The following is a 27,514-nucleotide window of genomic DNA, read 5'->3' on the forward strand; positions in this document are numbered from 1 at the left end:
GTCGGTGGTGAGGGTTGTAGTAGACCGCTCAAAAAACTACCCAATGCTAAGACGTTAGCTACCTTGTTTGTCAAACACATCCTGCATCTCCATGGGGTCCTTGTCAATATTGTTTCTGACAGAGGGGTACAATTTGTTTCTTTGTTTTGGAGAGCCTTCTGTAAAAAGTTGGAGATTGATCTGTCCTTCTCCTCTGCCTTCCATCCTGAAACTAATGGCCAAACTGTGAGGACTAATCAGTATCTAGAACAATATTTAAGGTGTTTTATCTCTGACTGTTAATATGATTGGGTCTCATTCATTCCCATAGCCGAATTTTCCCTTAATAACCGGGTCAGTAACTGGTCAGGGGTCTCCCCCTTTTTCTTCAATTTTGGGTTTAATCCACGGTTCTCCTCCGTTTCACCTGGTAGTTCCAACAATCCCGAGGTAGAGGTCGTTCATCGGGAACTGTGCACAGTCTGGGCCCAGGTTCAGAAGAACCTAGAGGCGTCCCAGAGCATACAAAAAACTCAGGCAGACAGAAGACGTTCTGCTAACCCCTTGTTTATGGTCGGGGATCTGGTGTGGCTATCGTCAAAGAACTTGCGCCTTAAAGTCCCGTCCAAGAAGTTTGGTCCCCGGTTTATAGGGCCGTACAAGGTCATTGAAGTCCTGAATCCTGTCTCCTTCCGACTGGAGTTGCCCCCATCTTTTCGAGTACACGACGTGTTTCATGCCTCCCTCCTTAAACGCTGCTCCCCGTCCTTGGCTCCCTCGAGGAAACCTCCTGTCCCCGTTCTCACCCCTGAGGGTGTAGAATTCTAGGTGGCCAAGATTGTGGACAGCAAGATGGTCCAAGGCTCCCTCCAGTACCTGGTCCATTGGAGAGGATACAGGCCTGAGGAGAGGACTTGGGTACCCGCCCGGGATGTTCACGCTGGGGTATTGGTCAGGAGGTTCCACCTTCGTTTCCCCAATAAACCAGGTCCATCTAGAAAGGGTCAGGTGGCCCCTCATAAAAGGGGGGTACTGTTAAGGATCTGCCAGGCACAGCTTCTGTATCCACGCCCATAGGTAATCAGTCTGCACCTGCTTCTATGTCTGTGAGACTGACTCCATCTTCCACCACCCAGGATGGCAGGCTTAGGAGTGGGAGAGCCTATCACAGCCTGGCCAGACGGAGCTAGCTCCCGCCCTCTGTCTATTTATACCTGCCTTTCCTGTTCCTCCTTGCTTGTGATTCTTCTTGTTTTTTTTTGGCCCTGCTGCAGCTTCTTGAACCATTTGACCCTGCTTTATATTGACCCTGGCTTACTGACTACTCTCCTGCTCTGCGTTTGGTACCTCGTACATTCCTGGTTTGACTCGGCTCGTTCACCACTCTTGTTGCTCATGGTGTTGCTGTGGGCAACTGCCCCTTTTTCCCTTGCTTCTGTGTACCCTTGTCTGTTTGTCTGTCGTGCACTTATTGAGCATAGGGACCGTCGCCCAGTTGTACCCCGTCGCCTAGGGCGGGTCGTTGCAAGTAGGCAGGGACTGAGTGGCGGGTAGATTAGGGCTCACTTGCCTGTTTCCTTACCCCCATCTTTACACAGATTCTGCATTTTTTAGAAATATCCCACATGTGGCCATAGTGTGCTAATGGACTGAAGCACCGGCTTCAGAAGCAAATGAGCACCTAGAGGATTTTGGGGCCTCCTTTTTTTAGATTATATTTTAGGCGACATGTCAGATTTGAAGAGGTCTTGTGGTACCAAAACAGAGGATTTACACGAGCGTGTAATACGTCCTATTGGGCCGTGCAGACAGTCCGTGATTTTCATGTAGCGTGTGTCCGCTGCGTGAAACGCACGACATGTCCTATATTTCTGTTCGCGCATCACGCACCCATTGAAGTCAATGGGTGCGTAAAAATCACGCGCACCACACGGAAGCACTTCCTTGGGACGCGCGTGATTCGCGCAACAGCAGTTATAAGCACCACGTGCTTTTCTGTTTACAAACATACAAACAGAGTGTCATAATGATGGCGGCTGCTCGAAAATCACGCAGCCGTGCATCATATGGTGATGACACACGGAGCTGTTAAGTGCCTTTTGCGTGCGCAAAACGCCGCGTTTTTTGCGTGCGCAAAACGCACACGCTCGTGTAAATCCTCCCTTAGTCTGTGAAAATGAAAATCTACTTTTTGTCCGAAAAAACATAGAAATTTGTAATATTTACAAGGAATAAAGAAGAAAATGCGCCCCAACATTTGTAAAGCATCTTCTCCCGATTATGTAAATACCCCATATGTGGTAATAAACTGCTGTTTGGACCCACAGTAGGGCTCAGAAGGGTAGGAGTGCCACTTGGATTTTGGAGCGCAAATTTTGCTGAATTGATTTTCAGTGCAATGACGCGTTTGCAATGCCCTGGAGGAACCAAAACAATGGGAACAACCCTAAAGTGACCCCATTTGGGAAACTACACCCCCAAGGAAGTTTTCTAGGGGTATAGTTAATATTTTGACCCCACAGGTCTTTTGCAGAATTTAGTGGAATTAGGCCGTGAAAATGAATATCAACATTTTTGTCCAATAAAATGTTGCATTTTTTCATTTTCACAAGGGATAAAGAGGAAAAAGCACCCCAACAGTTGTAAAGAAATTTCTCCCGAGTACGACAATACCACATATGTGGTATTAGTTGTTTTTATTATTAGAAATTAATAAACCTTTTCAGGACTGATCCTTTTTTGCTTTTCCATTTCAGTTTTTCACTCCCCACATTCCAAATGCCATAACTTTTTTATTTTTCCATCAATAGAGCGGTGTGAGGGCTTATTTTTGCAGGAATATTTGTAGTTTCTATTGACACCATTTAAAGTACCATATAATGTACTGGAAAACCGAAAATAAAATTCTTTGTGGGCTAACATTGGAAAAAACTGCGATTCCTCCATTGTGTTTTGGGTTTTGTTTTTACTGATTTCACCGTGCGGTAAAAAAGACAACTTAACTTTTTTTGCGTCGTAATACGATTATGGTGATACCAAATGTATGTATTTTTTTTTTTATATTTTACTCCTTTTACAAGGAATAAACTATTTGTTAAAAAAAAAAATTATTTTGTATCAACACATTCTGAGAGCGATAACTTTTTTATCTTTTGGTCGATTGAGTGGTGTGAGGCCTTATTTTTGGCGGGACGAGCTGTAGCTTTTATTGCTACCCTTTTTTGGTACATACAACTTTTTAAACACTTTTTATTATATTTTATTTAAAGCTAAGGCGACCAAAAAACTGTGATTTTGGCGTTTTGAATTCTTTATTTCTTACAATGTTCATCATGCGCTGTAAATGACAGTTTTACTTTATTCTGCAAGTTGGTACAATTACGGCAATACCATATGTAGATATTTTTTTTTATATTTTGCAGCGTTTGCACAATAAAATCACTTGTTTATAAAAAATAATTTTTTTTGTGTCACCATATTCTGAGAGCCATAACTTTTTTATTTTTCAGTCAAAAAAGCTGTGTAGGGGGTTGTGATTTGCAGGACGGGTTGTAGTTTTTATTGGTACTATTTTGGGGTACATGCGACTTTTTGACCACTTTTTATTGTACATTGTGGGAGGGGTGGTGACCAAAAAATAGTGATTCTGGCATACTTTTTCGTTTATTTTTTTTGCAGTGTTCACCGTGTGAGAAAAATAACATTATAGTTTTTTAGCTTGGGTTGTTACAAACGCGCTGATACCCAAATATGTGTACTTTTTTTTTTACGTTTTCATTTTTTTCCTATAATAAAAGACTTATTCTAGGAAAAAATAAATATTTTTATTAACCTTTTTTTTTTTACTTTTTACACTTTTTACCTGCAGCACTGATCACTGCTTTAATACATTACACTACCTTGTAGTGTAATGTATTCCAACTGTCAGTGTTACGTCATCGCAATCTATCACCGCATTTAAGGGGTTAATTGCCAAAATCAGCTGCGATGTGCCACTGATCGGCAACAGTGGAATGTCAGCTGGCGGACAGCGAACGTCCTGGTGAGGGGAACCCCTCTGTAACCCCATCTGCGCCCCGCCAAAGGAATGTCATTATAGATTATTGCTGAATATACCAAAGCATTATAGAAGTGATAAAAGGATTGCATTCTGAAGTACCCTACTAAACGAAAAAAATAAATAAACAAAGCTTAATAACGTTTATTAGGGAAGAAAAATTGTTCTCAGTAAAAATAAAAATATATATTTTTTCCCATAAAAAATAGTTTTATTTTCAAAAGTATTAAAAAAATAAAAATACACATACTGTATATGGTATCACCACAATCTTTACGACCTGTATAAGATAACACATTATTTAACCCCTTAGCAACATGCCACGTACATGTATGTGGCAGCTGGTAAGAGCAAGTATGGAGCGGGCTCACAGACTGAGCACACTCGTTATATAGCGGGTGTCGGCTGTGTAATACAGCCGACACCTCACTGCAAAGGGCAAATCGCGACTGTGGCATCTCAGGCGTTATAATGAGGGGGGGGCGGCCCCCTCTGACTACCCCGCCACACAATAACGGTGTGCCGATGGTCGTCAACCTGGGAGCCTCCAGAAGAGCATCATAAGAGACTATAAGAATCATAATATACTGCAATACATTAGTATTACAGTATATCATGTAAGCGATCCAACAATTGCTGGTTCAAGTCCCCTAGGGGAACTACTAAAAAGAAGTAAAAAAAACTGTTAAATAAAGTTTTTTTTAATGTACCAAAAAAAAAATATTAAAACCCTTTTCCCATTTTTTCCCTAAAGTAATGTTAAAAAAAAAAGTAAACATAGCTGAAATTGCTGCACCTGTAAAAGTCCGTACTATTACAATATAACGTTATATAACCCACTCGGTAAGTGCTGGAAAAAAACTGAAATAATTAAAAACAACTGAATTGCTGGTTTTTGTTCACCTTAGCTACACAAAAAGTGGAAAAAAAAAGGGATAAAAAGTCGCATGTACCAAAAATTGGTACTAATAAAAACTACAGCTTGCCCCACAAAAAATAAGCATCGCTAAATCTACAGAAAAATAAAAAAAAGTTTGGTTCTCAGAACGTGACGACACAAAACAATTTTTTTAACAAAAAGCAGTAAAACATTAAAAAATATATACATTTGGTATCGCCATAATCGTATCAGCTCGTAGAATAAAGTGAACATGTCGTTTTTACAGCACAATGAACGGCGTGAAAACAAACCCCACAAAAATTGGTGCAATGGCTGTTTTCTTCCCATTTCACCTCACAAATATTTTATTTGCAGTTTCCCAGTACATTATATGGTACATTAAATGGTGCCATAAAAAACTACAACTTCTCCCGCAAAAAACAAGCCATCAAACGGTTATGTTGACAGAAAAATAAAAAAGTTATGGCTCTTGGAATGCGGCATCATACATTTTTTTCCCCCTGTATGATTGTGCAAAAGTTGTCACATAAAAAAAATATACATATTTGGTATCGCTGTAATCGTACCGGCCCATAGAATAAATGTAACATGTTATTTATGCAGCACGGTTAACTGTGTAAATTAAAAACTTAAAGAACAATAGTGGCATTGATTGCTTTTTTTCAATTCACCCCCAAAAACTGTTAATAAAAGTTAATCAAAGTTAATCAATAAGTTATATGTACATTAAAATTGTGCAATTAAAAAATACACTTCTTGTACTTCATAAAACAAACACAGCTTCGTCTACAGCACAATATATTTTATTATGGCTCTCTGAATGTGGCGACACAAAAATAAAGGTGCCAATAAAAAATACAACTTGTTCCGTGAACAAACAAGCCCTCACACGGCTACATTAATGGAAAAATTTAAAAGTTATGGCCTGCGGAGCGCAGTGATGAAAAAAGTAAAACAGTTTCTGCGTCCTAAAAATTCTCATTAGCTGCGTCCTAAAGGGGGTTAATATACCATCTACACACATAACTAACATTAATGACAATACATGAAACCCTTTTCTAACTTTATCACAAGATAAAGCTTGGAAAGCTAACACAAAGGTGATCTTCTTTTTGTTTGCTGTAACAAGTGAAAGAACTCTCAAATATCCTCGATCAGAACTTTAATTACGTTGATAACTTAAGCACAAAAAAAAGAAAGAATAATTCTATCTTGCTTTACAGGCCATTAAGAAAACATTAAAAATAGCACACTGGTCCAAATAACAATCTCTGGGGAACCTCTCATGGCATAAAACAATTGGAGCTTGTGCCACTTGCTAATACACGAACACAAGCATTATATGGCATTTATATTAGAATTAACCGCTTGGCTGGATGTTGACGCTTGGTTGCAAGAACATAATGAAACTGAGGTTAGGAGGAGCACAAAGGAAACACGTGAGACATGAAGTTTAAAGAAAGTGTTCAAGAGTATTTCAGCATTACTGCAGCACAATTAAGATATCACAAATATATATAAAATATAGTTGTGATATTATGAAAATGCAAACCGTCCACATATTAAAAATATTGACTTCACATCCTGAACTTCTGCTGCATGAATAATGTGCAAACTCCTGCAATTATTTAGGTCAGCATAACCCATTATATGTCATATAGATTATACAAAAAGCAAATGGAAAATAACAAGAATACCAAGCCTAGAACACAGGGAATACGAAAAAAAAATAGTGCATGTCCCCAAAAACTAATTTGATTCAAGAAATTAATTAGAAGTTATTCAGTTAAAATAAATGTGCTGATCTGTACAGGTAGCTTACACGCAGTTATAATTAGACATGGAAAGTAATATTAAAGACAGAATTTAAGAGTCAACTGAAGAGAAATAGAATTTTATATACAAGTTATTCAAAAGAAAAACCTTAACAGGTATTATGCAAATAGTTGAAAGAAGAGAAAACTGTAAAATGCGAATGGAAGGCAAGGAAAAACATACACAGAAACACATACACATAAATATCTCTAAAGCTTTATTCACATGAACATAACAACAGACAGCACACAGACCTATACAAGTCAATGGGGGTATTCACACATCTGTTTTATTTCTTCAACTGAGGTTTTTTTGTTCACAGCATGCCCTATTCTGGCGGTTTTCACAGACTAGACTCGCCATTGAAGTCTATGGGTGCGTAAGAAGAACGGAATACACACATACAACATCTGTGTGCTGCTATCTGTTTTCACGAATCTATTGTTAAGCGATGCTGAAATTAAAAAAATAAATGTTAAACCAGAAGTGGTTGATAAGAAGACAAACGAACGAGAAATATAAATGTAAAAAATGGACACACGGAACGCACACAGATGCAACACAGACTTTCATGCATATCTGACATGTTCATGTGAATAAGGCCTAAGAGGTCAAGTTAGACACTTGGTAAAGACCTTGTATGTCTCTGTAATGGCGGATGGAGGTGAAGGGAACAAGTGAGCCCTAATCTACACACCGCCCTGTCCCTGCCTACTTGCAACGACCCGCCCTAGGCGACGGGGTACAACTTGGCGGCGGTCCCTACGCTGACTAAGTGCAAGGGGATACAAACAGGGGAACAAGCAAGGGAAGGGGCAGTAGTCCACGGAACACCGTGAGGGAACGGAGTGGTGAACGAGCAGTCAGGATCAGGATGTAATGACGTATGCAAACGCAGAGCACGGAGCAGGAAGCAAGCCGGGGGCAGAGCGAAGCAGGATAAGCGGAACTGAAGCAAGGCTGGAGCACGGCAGAAGCAGGCTGGAGCAAGGCAGCAGTGGGGCCAGGAAACCAGAAGAATCACAAGCAATGAGGAAGAGAAAACGGCAGGTATAAATGGACAGGGGGCGGAGCTAACTCCGACTGACCAGACCGCGATAGGCTCTCCCACTCCTGAGCCTGCCACCCTGATTGGTGGGGGCCGGTGTCAGTCTAAGAGGTCTGGCCTCAGGTGTCGATTGATTAATCCTGGGAGTATCCACAGACGTAGTGCCTGGCAGATCCTTTACAGTCTCCTTCACTTCTTAATTCCATTATTTTACATTGATGATATAATATATACTTCACTGTAGAGATTATAGTCGCTCATTATGAATTAGTCCCAGTTCCCACTGCCGCTTACACTACATTACTTACATTTTTGGATAAAGCCATTTAGCATGTTTTGGACTGTTAGACAAAGCCCACCCATGCTTTGGGAGAACATACTGTAACGTCTGTGGTCGCTGACCACGAACTCCTTCCATCCTGTCGACGCCCTTCTCTCCAGATATGTCTGCACATGCGGCCGTCCTGTTCCACAGTGACCACCAGGGTGCACTCGTGAGCTCAGTCCAGTCTTAAGGAGCCAAAGCGCACACAGGTGGGAGATTGAGCTGATTGCTCCCAGAGCACCCTGGACTATAAGAAGGGCCCAGCACATTCCTACCTTGCCTGAACTTTGTTGTCGTCATCTTAGTCTGTCTATGCAAATGGTCTCCTAAGTGTTTTCCAGTTCCCAGTGTTTCCCATTCCTGCTACCTGTAACCTGTATCCCGTGCTATCCTGGTCAAGTGCCGTATTTAGTTGGAGTCGTGCTGTGCTGAGTACTAAGCATGTCCTGCTACACCACGCCTGGTGCCTGCCTGCTGCCAAGCCTGTCTTACTACTGTCTGAGCTACCACAGGTACACCTATAAGAACTATAGACTGTGACCTGTGTCCTGTTGGCCAGCTGCCATACCGTCAAGGCGGTACGGCCCAGTGGGTCCACGTACCGAACGTGACACATACAGATTACATGCAACTGTTGCCCATAGTCAGAACTGAACCTAGGAACATAATCATGCAAAGTAACAATGCTAACGGTTGAGCCACCAAGAATTTGTGTCTAGATACTGGATGCTTAAGATCAATATAACTTTCTTACATACATATGTGTTGCATGGGCTAATAACAATTGTTAGACATGCACTCTCATAGTATGTTGTTGGAGTCCAGATGACAAACTTATTTAACTTAAGATAAATATGGGCCAAAATAGTTGATTTCTTCGCCAAAGAAGTCAGACGGTATATCAGTCGTCCAATCTGTCCGCCACTACAAATCTCGCTCTGGCCAGTTAAAGAGCTAAGCTGTTAAATCTGCTTAATTTCTGTGAAGTGCAAATGAACTACACACAGATTCTAAGGAACCAGCATAATATTTACTTTCACATGAGCGAATGTTAAAGAAAATGACATAAAGCTCAAAATTAGTATAAGATAAATAGAGGAATTTCAACATTTTACATAGATTTTGACTGGAAAATATTAAAGTATACCTATACTTTCAAGAAACTTTTGACATGTCCTAGTGCCATGTCAGAGGTTTTGATCGGTGGGGGTTTGAGTACTGAGACCCACATCGATCGCTAAAACGAAGCGGCAGAAGCACTCAGATGAGCGCTCTGCCGTTTAGTTTCTGCTCGGCTCTACTTGGCTTTCCAAGGAAAGTCAAGTGAGCAGTGTACAGACTCATAGTCTTTCTATTTAGCCTGTACACGGCTCGCTCGGCTTTTTGATGAAAGCCAAGCAGATCTAAGCTGAAACGAAGCGGGAGAGCGCTCCCCTTCATTTTAGTGATCGGTGGGGGTCTCAGTGCTCGGACCATCAAAGATCAAAATTTCACTATGACATGTCAAACGTTTTTTGAAAGTATAGGTAAACGTTAATTGTTCCTTTAAGATAATTGAGCAAGTTTATATCAGAGGCTATATGAATAACAAGTCATTATATTACGTACCAATTGACAAACTGAAGCCCTGCTATATAATACCAGAACCCCAATGAACACATGACTGCCCCTATTATAAGTCAATGGGACTCATCAGGATTTGTCAGGATCCTTTTGAAAATGGATTCAGGATATACCTATCATGGCACCAATATGAATGATAGTCATGGTACTTGTGAGAAGAGAGCTTAAAGGAGTATTTCCATCACAAACATTTATGACATATCGACAGGATATGTTATAAATGTCCAATAGATTGGGGATCCACCTCTGGAGTCGTCACCTATCTCTAGAACGGGACTCCCTGACCCCCTCCTACCTTCTCTCCCTGTAAATGGTCCTTGTCCTAGATTCTAGCCACAAGTTGCTAGTGGCTAGAAGTACGGAAACAGCAGAGCTTGCAGACCTACGCTGTTTTCGGTATTCCCATATAAGAAAATGTGAGTTGCGGAAACAGCGTAGCACAGCGAAACCCATTTTTTGAAAGGTAAAATCCCAAACCTCCCTAAAACACCCTACACTACATGGTTTCACACATGCAATGACCGTGGCAAGCGCAACAGAGTCAGTACAGCTTTTCGATCTGACATTCCTTTTGAATTGGTCTCCCAGATTGCAGATAGTGCAGGCTGCTTTCTTTTTGTAAAAGGAAAAGTGGCAAACACCATACTGACCATTGGGAATAAACTCGGGGCAGATTGCTTGGCCACACTAGAGAAGTTCTCCCAGTTTACTGAGGGCTTAATACCTCTAGGCTGAGACTTTAATATTACTTTGGAGCCACTTCTTGACTCCACTACGGGGACCTCTCCACACAGCTGCTTGCGCCTAAGAAAAATCCATAGACTATTAACCTCTTTACATTTGATCGATGTCTGGAGGTCCTTTTATCCAAATACTAAGGACTATAGCTTTTACTCCCACCCCCACCACTCTTACCAAAAGATTAGACTACCTCTTCATTACAAACAGCAAACTCACTTTAGTAGATTCACCTTCTATAGGTAACATTCTTCTTTCTGACCATGCACCAGTGTCCATGTTCCTAACTATACACACAATTTTGCCTAGACAATATAGCTGTAAACTTAATGAGACCCTCCTTTATTCTACACACAATAGGCAGTGAATAGAATTAGCACTGAAGTCTTACTTTGTGGAGATTGATACGCCAGATATCTCAACTAGTACTATATCGAAGGCACGTAAATCAGTAATCCGAGGGGTCCGTATTAGCATGGGGTCATTTGTGAAGAGAGAGCGAAATAAGGGAATTGATGACCTCCTTTCTCAAATATCTAGTCTTGAAGGCCAACACAAATGATCAGCAGCTCAGAGGGTTCTCCCCGTACTCTGAAACTGAAACAGTGTATGAATTTGTGCATGGCAAAAGCATATACTACAGCTACCCATAAATATTACATGCATGGTGACAAGGGGAGAAAACTCATGGCATACCTAGCAAAAAAGAGATGGCAGCAGAGTTATGTCTCTAAGATACTCTCCACTACTGGAGCCCTGCTGGAAGACACGATTGATATTGCAGCTGAGTTTTGCTCCTTTTATCAGTCACTGTACGACTTGCGACCTAAGGAGACACCCATTGAGCTTGCTAACAGAAGCTCACTGATTGAGTCTTTCCTGGATTCCCTCTCTCTTCATACCTTGTCTGATACCCAAAAGACCATGCTTGAGTCCCCTTTCACAATTAATGAACTCAGTGATGCGCTCTCAAGTATGCCCTTTGTAAGTCCCCGGGACCTGATGGTCTTCCTGCCTCATATTATAAGCAATTTAAAGACATCCTGCTACCATTTTTCCTTAAGGTATGCAACTCTCTTAATGCTTATCAGCATTTCTCTCCCCAAGCATTTGAAGCCTATATCTCAATAATACCAAAAGAAGGTAAAAACCCAACGCAATGCGGTAGTTACCTCCCTATATCACTCTTGAATGTAGATGTAAAACTGTATGACAAAATCCTAGCTAATAGGATGCAATCATTGCTACCATGCCTGGTTGACACAGAGCAAGCCGGTTTTGTACAGGGTAGACAGGATAAACTCAACACTATGTGTGCCTTCCATTTGATCCAGTACACCCTGCGGGAAAGATTCCTTTGGTACTGTTATCTACAGATGCGGAGAAGGCTTTTGACTGGGTGGACTGGACCTACATGGCTAAGACGCTTTCCCGTTTTCGTTTCCCCAACCCTTCATACACAAAATCTTGTCACTATATACTTCCCCTTGTGCAAAGGTTAGAGTAAATGGCCACCTATCGCACCCCTTCCAAATTAGAAATGGAACGAGACAGGGATGTCCACTCTCCCCTCTCTTATTTGTTCTCACCATTGAGACCTTGATCCAGAGTCTGAGACAGTAGCCACTCCTTTCGGGGGTGTCTATTGAAGACCGAGTTCATTCCACCGTTGCTGTAAAGGATCTGCCAGACACAGCTTCTGTGTCAACGCCCATAGGTAATCAGTTTGCACCTGCTTCTATGTCTGTGAGACTGACTCCATCTTCCACCACTCAGGATGGCAGGCTTAGGAGTGAGAGAGCCTATCACAGCCTGGCCAGACGAAGCTAGCTCCCGCCCTCTGTCTATTTATACCTGCCTTTCCTGTTCCTCCTTTGCTTGTGATTCTTCTCTGCTGGTTTCCTGGCCCTGCTGCAGCTTCTTGAACTACTTACCCTCTGCTTGTTATTGACCTTGGCTTTTCTGATCACTCTTCTGCTCTGCGTTTTGTACCTCGCTCATCTCCTGGTTTGACTGGGCTCGTTCACCTCGCTTGTTGCTCACAGTGTTTCCGTGGGCAACTTCCCCATTTCCCCGGCTTCTTTGTACCCTTGTCTGTTTGTCTGTCGTGCACCTATTGAGTGTAGGGACCGTCGCCCAGTTGTACCCCGTCGCCTAGGGCGGGTCATTGCAAGTAGGCAGGGACTGAGTGGCGGGTAGATTAGGGCTCACCTGTCTGTCTCCCTACCCCATCATTACAGCTGCTTTGCAGATGATTTGCTTATCTTCATTTCGGACCCCTCCATAGCTCTCCCACTTCTGCAAGAGATATTTACCCAGTTTGGTGAGCTATCTAACTTCAAAATTAAGTCTAGTAAATCCAAGGGACTCTGTGTCTCTTGCACTCAGAGTCTGTTGACGTTTTTGAAATGAATCTCTCCCTTTCTGCTGTGCTCAGATAGTATTTGTCACAAGGGGTACGTGGACCCACTGGGCCGTACCACCTTGATGGTATGGCAGCTGGCCAACAGGACACAGGTCACAGTCTATAGTTCATATAGTTCATATAGTGTACCTGTGGTAACTCAGACAGTAGCAAGACAGGCTCGGACTGGGTAGCAGGCAGGCGCCAGGCGTGGTGTAGCAGGACAGGCATGGAACACAGCACAGCACGACTTCAGCTCAACACGGCACTTGACCAGGATAGCACAGGATATAGGTTACAGGTAGCAAGAACGGGGAACACTGGGAACTGGAAAACACTAGAAGACCATTTGCACAGACATACTAGGATAACAACAACAAGGCTCAGGCAAGATAGGAAGGGGCAGAGCCCTTCTTATAGTCCAGGGTGCTCTGGAAGAAATCAGCTCAATCTCACACCAGTGTGCGCTCCAAGGCTGACTGAGCTCGCGAGCACACCCTGGTAGTCACTGTGGAATGGGACAGCCACATGTGCAGACATCTCTGGAGAGAATGGCATCGACCGGATGGAAGGAGCGTTGGGATTCTCTTCTGGCTCCCAGGACCTCTCTTCTGGACCAACCCCCCTCCAATCTACTAAATAAAAGGTTATTCCTCTTACTTTTTTGGTGTCCAGGATCTCCTTAACCTCAAATATCTCGGAAGAACCGCTGGGGGCAACTGCAGGGCTAAGAGTCTTAGTGTAGCAGTTCAGGACCACAGGTTTCAGGAGAGAAACGTGAAAGGAGTTGGGCATCCGGAGGGTAGGAGGCAGCCGAAGCTTGTAGGAATATATATATGCAAAAAAATGAAGCCTCCAAAAAATAGCACTGCTAACATCCAATAGAGGAGAATCCAGTAGTTCAAAACAAGACTACATTTATTAGAACAAACATAAAACGGACTACGCGTTTCTACGCCGAACCGTCGTCTTCATCAAGTCAAATACCTGGTATGTTTGTTCTAATAAATGTAGTCTTGTTTTGAACTACTGGATTCTACTCTATTGGATGTTAGCAGCGCTATTTTTTGAAAGCTCCATTTTTTTGCATATACAGTGGAGGAAATAAGTATTTGATCCCTTGCTGATTTTGTAAGTTTGCCCACTGTCAAAGACATGAGCAGTCTAGAATTTTAATTTTACCAGTGAGAGATAGATTATATAAAAAAAAAATAACATTGTCAAAATTATATATATTTATTTGCATTGTGCACAGAGAAATAAGTATTTGATCCCTTTGGCAAACAAGACTTAATACTTGGTGGCAAAACCCTTGTTGGCACGCACAGCAGTCAGACATTTTTAGTAGTTGATGATGAGGTTTGCACACATGTTAGATGGAATTTTGGCCCACTCCTCTTTGCAGATCATCTGTAAATCATTAAGATTTCGAGGCTGTCGCTTGGCAACTCGGATCTTCAGCTCCCTCCATAAGTTTTCGATGGGATTAAGGTCTGAAGACTGGCTAGGCCACTCCATGACCTTAATGTGCTTCTTTTTGAGCCACTCCTTTGTTGCCTTGGCTGTATGTTTCGGGTCATTGTCGTGCTGGAAGACCCAGCCACGAGCCATTTTTAATGTCCTGGTGGAGGGAAGGAGGTTGTCACTCAGGATTTGACAGTACATGGCTCCATCCATTCTCCCATTGATGCGGTGAAGTAGTCCTGTGCCCTTAGCAGAGAAACACCCCCAAAACATAATGTTTCCACCTCCATGCTTGACAGTGGGTACGGTGTTCTTTGGGTCATAGGCAGCATTTCTCTTCCTTAAGGGCACTGCAGGATTTTAATCCATTACGGCGTAATGTGTTACCAATGGTTTTCTTGGTGACTGTGGTCCCAGCTGCCTTGAGATCATTAACAAGTTCCCCCCGTATAGTTTTCGGCTGAGCTCTCACCTTCCTCAGGATCAAGGATACCCCACGAGGTGAGATTTTGCATGGAGCCCCAGATCGATGTCGATTGACAGTCATTTTGTATGTCTTCCATTTTCTTACTATTGCACCAACAGTTGTCTCCTTCTCACCCAGCATCTTACTTATGGTTTTGTAGCCCATTCCAGCCTTGTGCAGGTCTATGATCTTGTCCATGACATCCTTAGAAAGCTCTTTGGTCTTGCCCATGTTGTAGAGGTTAGAGTCAGACTGATTAATTGAGTCTGTGGACAGGAGTCTTTTATACAGGTGACCATGTAAGACAGCTGTCTTTAATGCAGGCACCAAGTTGATTTGGAGCGTGTAACTGGTCTGGAGGAGGCTCAACTCTTAATGGTTGGTAGGGGATCAAATACTTATTTCTCTGTGCACAATGCAAATAAATATATATAATTTTGACAATTTGATTTTCTTATTTTTTTTTTATATAATCTATCTCTCACTGGTAAAATTAACCTAGCCTAAAAATTCTAGACTGTTCATGACTTTGACAGTGGGCAAACTTACAAAATCAGCAAGGGATCAAATACTTATTTCCTTCACTGTATATACTGTATACCCAGCGGTTCCCCTATTCAGGTGGCCGGTTCTTCTAACCCAGCATCAACTTCATCCTTTACATCTGTACCATTGTTGTGCTTGTTGCAGCACAACTCCAATAGGTGAGCATGCTATCAATTCACATTATCTTACTCTACCTTCACCAAATGTGACCTGCACCATGTTGGCACCGTGTGTTTTTTTTAACTCTCTCGAAGCTTGTAGGAGACCGGGTTAATTAGTTGCAAGATCTCGAAGGGTCAGAGGAACCTGGGAACATGGGAGCAAACTTATAAGATGGCACCCTCAGTCAGATATTTCTGGAGGACAGCCAGACCTTGGTTCCTGGAAAAAACTAGGGAGGTTCTCTTCGCCTTGTGTCTGCCTTACGTGCGGTCCACCGCCAGCAGAATGGAGGATCGGGTCTGCTGCTAGATCCACAGGAAGTCCCTAAAAGCAGAATCAGCTGCGGACACCGGAAGAGGGAGACATGGGTGTTGGCCGTAAACTATGAATAATGGTATATTACTTGTGGACTCGCTAGTATGATTATTATACGAGAACTCGGCCCAAGGAAGAAGCTGCACCCAGTCATCATGCTGCTTGGAGATGAAGTGTCGTAGGTAGTTCTCCAGGATTTGGTTAATCCTCTCGACTTGATCATTGGACTGAGGATGGTAGGCTGAGGAAAAGTCCAACTTCACACTGAGGAGTCCGCAGAGGGCTCTCCAGAACTTCGAGGTGAACTGAAACCCCCAGATCAGTCACAACATGCCTAGGCAAGCCGTGCAGATGGAAGATGTGTTGGATGAAGAAGGTGGCCAGTCGAGATGCAGGAGGTAGACCGGTCAGCGGAACGAAGTGAGCCATCTTCGAAAATTGGTCCACCACCACCCAGACTACACTGCATCCCGTAGAGAGAGGCAGGTCTGTGACAAAGTCCATAGCAATATGTTGCCAGGGGGCATTGGACACAGGCAGCGGCTGGAGCAGACCCGCTGGTTTGGAGTGGGCAACTTTATTTGCCGCACACACCATGCAGGAGGAGACAAAGTCTGTGATGTCTTTGGGCAGTGTGGGCCACCAGAACTGGCGAGCAGTCAAGTCTTGGGTCTTACGGACAACGCGTGACCTGCCAGTTTGGAACTGTGTCGCCAGCGGAGGATTCTTCTTCTGTCTTCCAGACGCACAAAAGTCCTCCCCAGGGGAATGTCTCTAACTTGCAGAGGGTTGGCAGGGATGATGCAGGACGAATTATTAATATTCCGTGGAGACTCCATAGTGTCCTCTGTTTCGAACGACCTGCACAAGGCATCGGCCCCCACATTCTTGTTGGCCGTACAGTAGTGGAGCTCAAACTGGAACTGGGCAAAGAACAGCGACCACCTGGCCTTACGGGGATTCAGTAATTGGGCCGTCTAGCAGATAAGTGAGGTTCTTGTGGTACGTGAATATCAAGATGGGATGAACTGCGCCCTCTAAAAGATGTCTCCACTCCTCCAGAGCCAATTTGATGGCCAGTAACTCCCGATCCCCAATCAAGTAGTTGTGTTCTGCGGAAGAGAAGAGCTTGGACTAATAGCCACATACCATTGACTTGCCCTTGGAACCTCTCTGGAACAGGAGTGCACCAGCACCGACAGAGGAGACATCCACCTCCAACGAAAACTGTCGAGAAACATCTGGATGATGGAGGATAGAGGCTGACGTGAAGGCACTCTTCAGGCTGTTAAATGCGGCCTCCGCTTCTGGAGTCCACACCTTGGCGTTCGTGCCTTTCTTGGTGAGGTTAGAAATAGGAGATGTCAGTGAAGAACCGTTTGGAATGAACTGTCTGTAGAAATTGGCGAATCCCAGGAAGCGCTGTATGCCACTCAGGCCTTGAGGGCGTGGCCATTCCAGGGTGGCCTTTACCTTTTCAGGATCCATCTTGAGACCCTGATTCGAGATAGTGCAGCCCAGGAAGGGTAGAGCATCTTTCTCAAACACACACTTCTCCAACTTGGCGCACAGGCGATTCTCCCTTAACCGTAGCAAAACTTGACGGACATGTCTCTGATGAGTCATTGGATCTGGAGAAAAAAATCAAGATGTCATCAAGATAGACCACATCACCAACATAGAGGAGGTCACGGAAGATGTCATTAACGAACTCTTGGAAGACCGCGGGAGCGTTACACAGGCCAAATGGCATTACTAGATATTCATAGTGTCTGTCACGGGTGTTAAATGCCGTCTTCCATGCGTCACCCCGGCGAATCCGGATTAGGTTATAAGCCCCCCACAGGTCTAGCTTAGTAAAAAATTTGGCTCCTCGTATGCAAACAAACAATTCAGAGATCAAAGGCAACGGATATCTATTTTATACCGTGATCTGGTTGAGACCCCGGTAGTCGATGCAGGGCCATAGAGAATTATCCTTTTTCTTGACAAAGAAGAACCCAACTCCTTCCGTATGATTCCCCTTTCCAGGTTCTCCTTAATATAAGCGGACATGAACTGAGTATCTGGCAAGGAGAGAGGATATACCCTACTATGGGGAAGGGATGCACCAGGAATCAGCTCGATAGGACAGTCATATGCCCGGTGTGGGGGCAGCATCTTCACCTCTTTCTTGCTGAAGACATCCAAGAACGTGGAATAATGACAAGGCAATCCTGCCAAGGACCGAGGCAGAGGAGACTGAGCGGATGAACCTGTACCAGGCAGCAGTTGAGACACTCGGAACCCACTGGAGAACCTCTCCAGAATTCCAGTCCAGAACGGGGGCATGTAGTTGGAGCCAGGGCAGTCCCAGCAGCACAGGGTCGATGGCTTTAGCCAGGACAAAGAACGAGAGGAGCTCGGAGTGGAGGGCTCCTACTCGGAGCCTCAGTGGTATGGCAGCTGGCCAACAGGACACAGCTCACAGTCTATAGTTGATATAGTGTACCTGTGGTAACTCAGACAATAGCAAGACAGGCTCGGCTGGGACTAGGCAGCAGGCAGGCGCCAGGCGTGGTGTAGCAGGACAGGCTTAGTACTCAGCAAAGCACGACTCCAACTCAATACGGCACTTGACCAGGATAGCACGGGATACTGGTTACAGGTAGCAGGAATGGGGAACACTGGGAACTGGAAAACACTAGGAGACCATTTGCATAGACATACTAGGATAACAACAACAATGCTCAGGCAAGATAGGAAGGAGCAGAGCCCTTCTTATAGTCCAGGGTGCTCTGGAAGCAATCAGCTCAATCTCACACCAGTGTGCGCTCCAAGGCTGACTGAGCTCGCGAGCGCACCCTGGTGGTCACTGTGGAACAGGAGGGACGCATGTGCAGACATCTCTGGAGAGAAGGGCGTCGACCGGATGGAAGGAGTTCGTGGTCAGCGACCACAGACGTTACAGTATTAAATACCTAGGAATTAATTTGACTCCCTCTCCCAAACTCTGGTATCATAGCAACTACACACCTTTGCTCCCCAACATCAAAACCATTATCTTATCATGGCAAATTCCATATGTTTATTGAATTGGTGGATCTGACCTACTTAAGATGGTCATACTCCCAAAAACTCCTTTACCTTTTCTAGACTCTCCCGAATCCCCTTCCAAAAACCTTTTTTTGCTGCTGTAAGGCGCCTGTTCTCCAAGTACATGTGGGACAATACTAAACCCAGGATAGCCTTTAACACTATTATTCTCCCTAAATGTTCAGGGGGGATAGGACTTCCAGGCATCAAATCTTATTATCAATCCATACAACTAGCCAGAATAACAGAATGCTTTGACCACTCTTCTGGTTTACTTGGGGTCCACGTGGAGGAGACAACCATAGGTGGCTGAATAAAAACAATGCAGCCCCTTTTTTGTCTGGTAACTCTCTCACTACTGCCTTCTATCAAACATGGACAAATAGTAATGGGACACAGTCTCTGCACCAATATTCCATCTCTCCTGATATCAGTCCAAGATCTTGTAATGTCACAGAGCAAATGGTCCAGAGGCTGTCCGGCCCTTCCTAGGGCAGCGGCCTGCAGCACATAGTACTACATATTGAAAGACGGGGCCATCCCCACTTTCATAGAACTGAAATCTCAGCCAGGCTCAAACAGTGCTACCTGGGAGCGCTTAAAGGGGACCCCTTGACCCCCCCCCATCTTGGCTGGAGAGAAAAAACCCTTCTCCATCCACCATCCAAGAAGCTTATAACACTATACTATAACAGTCTCATCAAGATGAGATCAACGGTACAACCCTCCTTTCTTAAATCTTGGGGATTGGAACTAGATACAACTTTCCCTGACAAAGAAATGAAGGAGATTTTTATAATCTCATTAGGGACCTCCAGGTGTATTAAACTACAAGAATCCTCATACAAACTGAGCTCTAGATGGTATAAGACCCCATGGGTGCTAAATAAAATATGTAATGAAATCTCTCCTAACTGTTGGAAGTGTAATAAAGCTCCGATAACTTACCTACACTTATGGTGGAAATGCGAGAAAATTGTACCTTACTGGGAACAGGTACAAAACATACCTAACACTATCACACATTCTTCCATTGCTATTACTCCGCTGGTGCTGTTCTTTAATATATGGCCAACCTTATCTAGATGGACACCCAGAGAGCTATGGTTACAACTCTTTTCTGCAGCTAATGTATTGATACCACTGTATTGGAAAGTGGAAATTACTCCACCGATAAGTCACTTCCTTAGGAAAGGAATCCAAATTGTGAGAGTGGAAGAGCTCTCACATCTAGAATTTCACTCTTACGCCAAATCCCCAAAAAACTGGGAATGCTGGTGCAAATGAATCATATAAACATCTTTGGTGTGATGACCCAACTCTGTCTGAAGCGGATAATTATTGGTTAGCTTTTTCTCTGCTTCTAGGTTGACTACCATCAGACTCATAGTACCTAGTGTGCCCTGGGATTCCTCTCCCTCTTACCCTTGTTATTGCTTTTCCTTGACATTCGGTGAACGTGAAAAAGGTTTATACTATTTTATTAGTCAATTTGTTATTTCTACCGAAGAATATATACCTTGTACACACTCTATCTCTGAGCATGAAACCTAATTTTCACTTGCAACCTATGTACAATGTTGTTTTGACTCATGATGTTATTGCTCTTCTACTTTTTGTAAAAACTCAATAAAAAGTTAGCTTTGAAAAAAAATTGTTTACCAAAAAAGAAAAAAATGTACTATGGTTTAAATCAAGTTTTTATGTTAGACATATTTTTGTAGAATTTTTGGTAAAGTTTTTATTTTTCAAGTCACCATTTTTAAAACAAAACACCTGAAATAATGCAGTTATCATACTGGCCACTGAGCCTCATAATAGACTGACACTATCTGTTCACTTCTTAGCAGTCATCTCATTTTAATTACAGGCTGGATTACAATGACATATAACAAGAGATGAGCGAGTTTCCCGGAGTCCATATCGGGTCTGATTCGGTCAAATCGGCCGTCCAAATAAATTTGAATCAAATTGCAAATGCCCTGATTGCCCTGAAAACTCGTGTCTAACTCCCTGATGTCATCAAGGACTATATCCAGCCCATTTCAAGCTCTTTAAAGCCAAGCAAGCATTAAAGAGGCTCTGTCACCAGATTTTGCAACCCCTATCTGCTATTGCAGCAGATAGGCGCTGCAATGTAGATTACAGTAACGTTTTTATTTTTAAAAAACGAGCATTTTTGGCCAAGTTATGACCATTTTCGTATTTATGCAAATGAGGCTTGCAAAAGTACAACTGGGCGTGTTGAAAAGTAAAAGTACAACTGGGCGTGTATTGTGTTTGTACATCGGGGCGTGTTTACTACTTTTACTAGCTGGGCGTTGTGTATAGAAGTGTCATCCACTTCTCTTCACAACGCCCAGCTTCTGGCAGTGCAGATCTGTGACGTCACTCACAGGTCCTGCATCGTGTCGGCACCAGAGGCTACAGATGATTCTGCAGCAGCATCGGCGTTTGCAGGTAAGTCGATGTAGCTACTTACCTGCAAATGCTGATGCTGCTGCAGAATCAAGTGTAGCCTCTGGTGCCGACACGATGCAGGACCTGTGAGTGACGTCACAGTGCTGCACTGCCAGAAGCTGGGCGTTGTGAAGAGAAGTGGATGACACTTCTATACACAACGCCCAGCTAGTAAAAGTAGTAAACACGCCCCGATGTACGCACATAATACACGCCCAGTTGTACTTTTACTTTAAACACGCCCAGTTGTACTTTTGCAAGCCTCATTTGCATAAATACGAAAATGGTCATAACTTGGCCAAAAATGCTCGTTTTTTAAAAATAAAAACGTTACTGTAATCTACATTACAGCGCCTATCTGCTGCAATAGCAGATAGGGGCTGCAAAATCTGGTGACAGAGCCTCTTTAATAATAGCAAAGTGACAGCAACATATAAATGGTTGGCTGCCTGCAAGGCATTATGGAGAAGTCCGCCAGAGGTCATGTGATCCTTTTTCTAATCTGTAAAATGGTGGCCGGTGCTCATAGAGGATGACATTTTGGCACGATTTGTGCGCAGCAAACGCCATAAGTTTTTGAAATTCGCTTAATTAGAAGCTTTTGGGAAATTCAGACTGAATTTAATTAGTGTAGAATCGATTCACTCATCTCTACAGGTAACACCTATCTATAGATAACACGGGATCCACCATTGACAATAGGAGATGGCACAGCTCCCCTCCTCCATCTCTCTGCACAATTACTCATGCACAGGTCACATAGTATGCCTATAGAAGTCAATGGGTCATCTCCAGTCTACAGGTTCCTATGATCCATGTGCCTGTTGTAAAGAATATCGCTGAATGCTGTTAACAGCAGCTCAGGCAAGATGACTGCCCCCATAATCATGTACAGAACATAGAATAAAAAAAATCTGTAATCAGAAAATAAATATAGACTACATAAAAAAAATATTTTTTACAATCTGGTTATAATTATTAAAAAATATATATAGGCGATACATTACGATTAATAAAACCTGCCAAATCCTAATCTTTAAAAACATTAATACTTGTCATATTTGCTAATCTCATTGTGGCTATGGCACCTGAAATTGAGCAGTAATCTCCTCACTCATATTTATTGGAAAATGATATTTCCACAAGGTATTATCCAGAAAATGCAGATAAGCCACTGCTGCGTGGTACTGTATGTATGCACTTATATGACATATTTCTCCATATGTAGTTGTAATAGGGATGTGCGGACAGTGAAAGTGACTACCTGGCTCTGACCTGTTTTGATGTCCAACTCAAACAGAAAGCATAGATAATGTAGATGAGCAGCTTGGGAGAGGACGTCAGATTCATGTTATTGTAATCCGTTCAGGCACAAAGCACACAGATTTCTACCACAGAGCACCTTAATTTGGTTTCGTGTGGATGCTGATGACTTTATGATCACATTATACTGCTTAATTGTCATATCTTACCAAAAATGTAATTTCTCCCTTAGGAGATTAGACAAAAGGAAATATTCCCATGCCTAGTACATTTAAGAAGAAATTATTGAAAGAAAAATTTAGAATGCAAGTGCACCATTTTAGTTCATCCTATTACTATTTCAGTTGAAATTTAATGTATTTTTTTTTTCAATATATATACCATAGAGGATCACACAAACACAAAAATTTGAATAGCACATTCCAACTAAATTATATAAAATGTGTATGCAGGTGCAGGAGCACCTGTGACTGCAAATATACAGCAGAAAAAGAATGGCGACAGCACACTGCGACACTAATGCCACCTAAACCACTAAATATAAATAAATATGCATTACAGCTAAATCTACTTATAATAGGGAGGAACCTCCCTATTATAAGTAGATTTAGCAGTAATGCATATTTATTTATATTTAGTGGTTTAGGTGGCATTAGTGTCGCAGTGTGCTGTCGCCATTCTTTTTCTGCTATACCATAGAGGAAATTTATCAAAAGTGGTGCAAAGGAAAAGGGGAGCTGTTGGTCTTATCAACCAATAGTTTTCAGAGTCACTTTTTTCCTTTGTATCGCCCGTGTATAAGTATTTCACTTGACTTTTTGTTTTTATGTAATGTAATTTGTTGTTGTGTAGAGTTTTTTACATTGTAAAAGTTAGCAAAAACTAATATATATTTTTTCCTGTATTTAGTAAGATGTGCCAAATGTATGACACAGCATGTACCATAGTGATAAATTTGGCACATCTTATGACTGCCTGGTCAAAGTTTACACTCTTAGGCTGGGTTCACACTGAGTTGTTTGACGAGTTTTTTGGTGCGGAAACCGCTCTGCAAAACTCGCCAAAAAACGGCCAAAAATGCATCACATTGATTTCAATGGGAGGAGGGGGCGGTTTTCTCCCGCGAGCGGTAAAACCGGCTCGCGGGAGAAAGAAGGGACATGCCCTAACTTCGCACGATTACGCCTCTGACCTCCCATTGACATCAATGGGAGGCAGAGAAAGCGATTTCGCAGCGTTTTATGCCCGCGGCGCTCAATGGCCGCGTGCGAAAAACGCAGCGAAAATCGGCATGCAGGCAGATGACAATTTGCCTCAAACTTCCAAATGGAATTTTGAGTCAGATTTTCCACCTGCAAAAAACTCTGTGTGAACCCAGCCTTAGACAGCATTGGTAAATCTGTGCCAATGTTTATACATTAGGCTAGAATCACACATGCAGTTTGTGACAGTTTTTTATGTATTTTTTTTTTAGCCGAACACAGAATTGTATACAAAAGAGAGACATATTAGTCTTTTCTTTATACCTTTACTTCTGTTTTTAACCCATTCCTAGCTTTGGCTCAAAAACCTACATGAAAATCTACATGTGTGATTCCAGCCTTACATAAACACCCCCTACAATAAAAGAGACTGATGGCTTAAAATTGATTGGGTGTTTAGTGTCCCTGAGGTCAGCATCTGATGCACTGAGACAATCACATCCAATCATTCACTTCCCTTTACTGACATCCACTATAACAGCTGTCCATTTCATTACCTAATTTACTGAATTTCCAATCCCTCTAATATGTTGATGCAATTGTATCATTACTCATGAATCTCATCAGTAGACTATAAACGGGTCACGTTTAGAAATCATATTTAACATTTAAAATATGTGGCTAATTTAATGACTTGAACATTTTGCAACATTTGACTAGTCAGACCCCCACCGATCTGATATTGATGGCCTATCTTGAGGGTAGGCCATCAATATAAAAGTCACGGAAACCCCATTTAACATTATGAGGTCTTGGTACAAAAAAAAAATATTTTTATTTCTTATTTTATTGAGAATCTAAATTTCTTAAATTCAACTGAATTAATACTTTGGGTCCTGATTTACAGGAGAGTTATTTTTTTTTTTTTAATTCCTGGAATCTACCAGTTATATTGCATTTAGTACTCGGTACTGCTACAGTGCTGCCAAAAATCAGGCATTTGTGAAGTTGCATCATTGTTTACAAGTTTGCATGAGTAGGTTCATAACTAGGAAAGAAAATACAAAAATGGTTGCAGGACAGATAAGTTATTTGCTAAATACAGTGTTCCCTGTACTAAATATCCCCCTGATTATGAGCCAATCCGCTGATGATGTCCACTAGTGGTCTTAAAAAAAATATTTGATGCGTCCCCACAATTTATTTTCTTCAGCATTAGCTGCTTGGCTGTTTTTTTTTAACTCTGATCCATTAGGTCAGGACTATGATCAATGACTCCATCTTAATCAAATTGTCTTTTGGGAGGTTGGGGTAGTCAAAAATCAACTTTGTCTCATCAGAAGTTTAGATCGTTTTGATGCAAATGCTTCACTCTTTAGGCCAGGATCACACATGCAGTTTCACATGAGAGACACTAATGTTTCACATTATATTTAACTAATGACTTGCAATCATGTAAGTCATCGGTGCTGGTACATTAGAGGGCAGTAAAGAGGTGCGTATCTCAGACTTCCTAAGAGCACTATGCATAGAGAAGTCTGAGATTGTGGTGGCCATTTTGGAAAGATGACGAGGGACCGGAGCACTAAGGAGGGCGGCATTATCAAGGAGGAGGGCACAAAGTATGTTGACTATACATTTCCATTGTATAGTCATATCTTTACTTTTGACTGGAGGGTCGTTTTAAGCCAGGTGCAGTGAAATAAATTTGTATCTTGTTTGTTCTATGATTAATACTATGAAGTTGTGTTACAATATCATGTGTAGTACAGGAAGATACTTTTTGGAACTTTAGCAGTGAGAGGTGATTAAATACTTTTACTGGTAAGACCTGTTTTTTTAAATTAAATAATGAAATAAATAATACTTCAAGCTATAGAAGGTATGCAGGTATCGTATTAAATATAATGATCAGACAAGGATATGTCGATGTAAATACTATTGGGAATTATTAGTATGTATAGTATAACTGCCCTTAAACTTTAGGAATAAATATAATTCCAAAGTCTTGTTCTCTATAAATGACCCTAAAATATTTTCAGAAATAAAAAGGAAAAAAAAATAAGTGCATTTCCTAAGAGAGAAAAAAGAACATAAGAATAAAGATGTTGTTTCCAAGCATAGAGAAACTTTAAAACAGGAGTAGCAAGAGTAGTGAGTGAAAGTAATGGAAATTAAAGGTGAAGGCGTAGGAAGAACGCAGAAAATAATTTGACATATGAAAGAAAAGAATTGTCTAGCCAGAGCTCATTCTAGGGATGAGTTGTGACTGTGAGGCAAGATGAATAATAAGGGACATAATGAAGCAATAAGACTGAGCAAGCTTAGCATTTGCCAAGGATTATGGCACATCTGGGCTGGGGTTAAGGAAGAAGGCTGGATGCCAGCACATGATAAACTGCCAGCATTTTGGAGATGTTACATTGTATTTTTCATTTACTTGAAGAAATGTAGCAAGGGATAAAGCTGATATTTAAAATAGGATGTTCATCAAGATAACATCTTGAGATCCACAATAAGTTCATTGTACATGGTTGTGCAGAGCTTACATTCTGCTAGTGATTTTAAACAATATCCAAATAAACACTTCAAGCCACCAAATGCATGATAAATATAGTAGACTGAGGCTGACAAAAAACTCCACGGCTACAAATTTTTGGGAAGCTTTTTTTAACTTTTTTATTTTTTCTTCATTTTATTTATTTATTTCGACTATTATTATTTTTAACATTTATTACATTTATTTATTTTACACTATTGGAGCTTGGGTTATAAGGGAACACATGATCTGTGTGTTCTCTGCTTTACCAATATACACTGATAGTAGTGATTTAATGGTAACAGGCCATTGGATCACTGTCATTGATGATCTTCATACACAGACATTCATCGAAGACGCATATTGCATCCTCTCTGCATGCCCAAGAACACCTTTGTATAGAGAATCCCTAGCAACCCCCTGAATGCAGCTGCTTCTGCATTCAGGGACACCATGCTCAATATGAGTGCTGTGTTTAAGAATGTAGTGACAGGAAACTGATTATTTTAGGTCTCTGTCACAGTACAGGATTGGGCTGTCAGTGCTAATGGCCTGTTCATTTACATGGGATAGGCAGAAAGGGGTTAAGGAGCATCAATATCTGAAATAGGACTAGATAAACCATACAATACACTTGTGAGATGGTAAATAACATAAATTCAAGCCTATATAGGGTCTAATTTTGAAGGACCACTCTGGCCAAAACTGAGGGGGTGGTGCATGACACAGGGAATTATAGAACAATGAAGAGAAAATCTCTATGTCATGCACCTCCCCCGCAAGTCCTGCACTAGTTAAAGCACAATGTATTAGTGTTCCTTAAAAGAACATCAGTCATAAAAATTCAGTATTTTACACCAAAACTTTTATAATTAAACAATGAATATATTTTTTTTATTATGTGTGTATTGTCCTTAAATAACTTAGAAAAAAAATCAGGAGGATATTATTTTATCAAAATCACTGCTTAAGAATATTGATTAGGGGTTGTACTCCCGTCCAGCGCTCTTAAAGCACAAAGTTTACCAGCTTCCTCTACATGCTAACAGCTGATTGGTCTATCATGTGACGCCACATTTGCTGCTAAGCAACACTGATGTCTATAGTCTCAAATCTTTACGTACCAACCAAT

The 27,514-nt window shown here is 41.9% G+C and overlaps 1 protein-coding gene across 1 annotated transcript in view; it reads left to right on the forward strand.

The window, feature by feature from the left end:
• The window catches only part of GALNT9 (polypeptide N-acetylgalactosaminyltransferase 9), a 422,479-nt gene that overhangs the window by 16,798 nt on the left and 378,167 nt on the right, over positions 1–27,514 (forward strand). The gene's annotated exons all lie outside the window — the stretch shown is intronic.

Source organism: Rhinoderma darwinii, chromosome 1, assembly GCF_050947455.1.
Source record: "Rhinoderma darwinii isolate aRhiDar2 chromosome 1, aRhiDar2.hap1, whole genome shotgun sequence".
Lineage (NCBI taxonomy): Eukaryota > Metazoa > Chordata > Amphibia > Anura > Rhinodermatidae > Rhinoderma > Rhinoderma darwinii.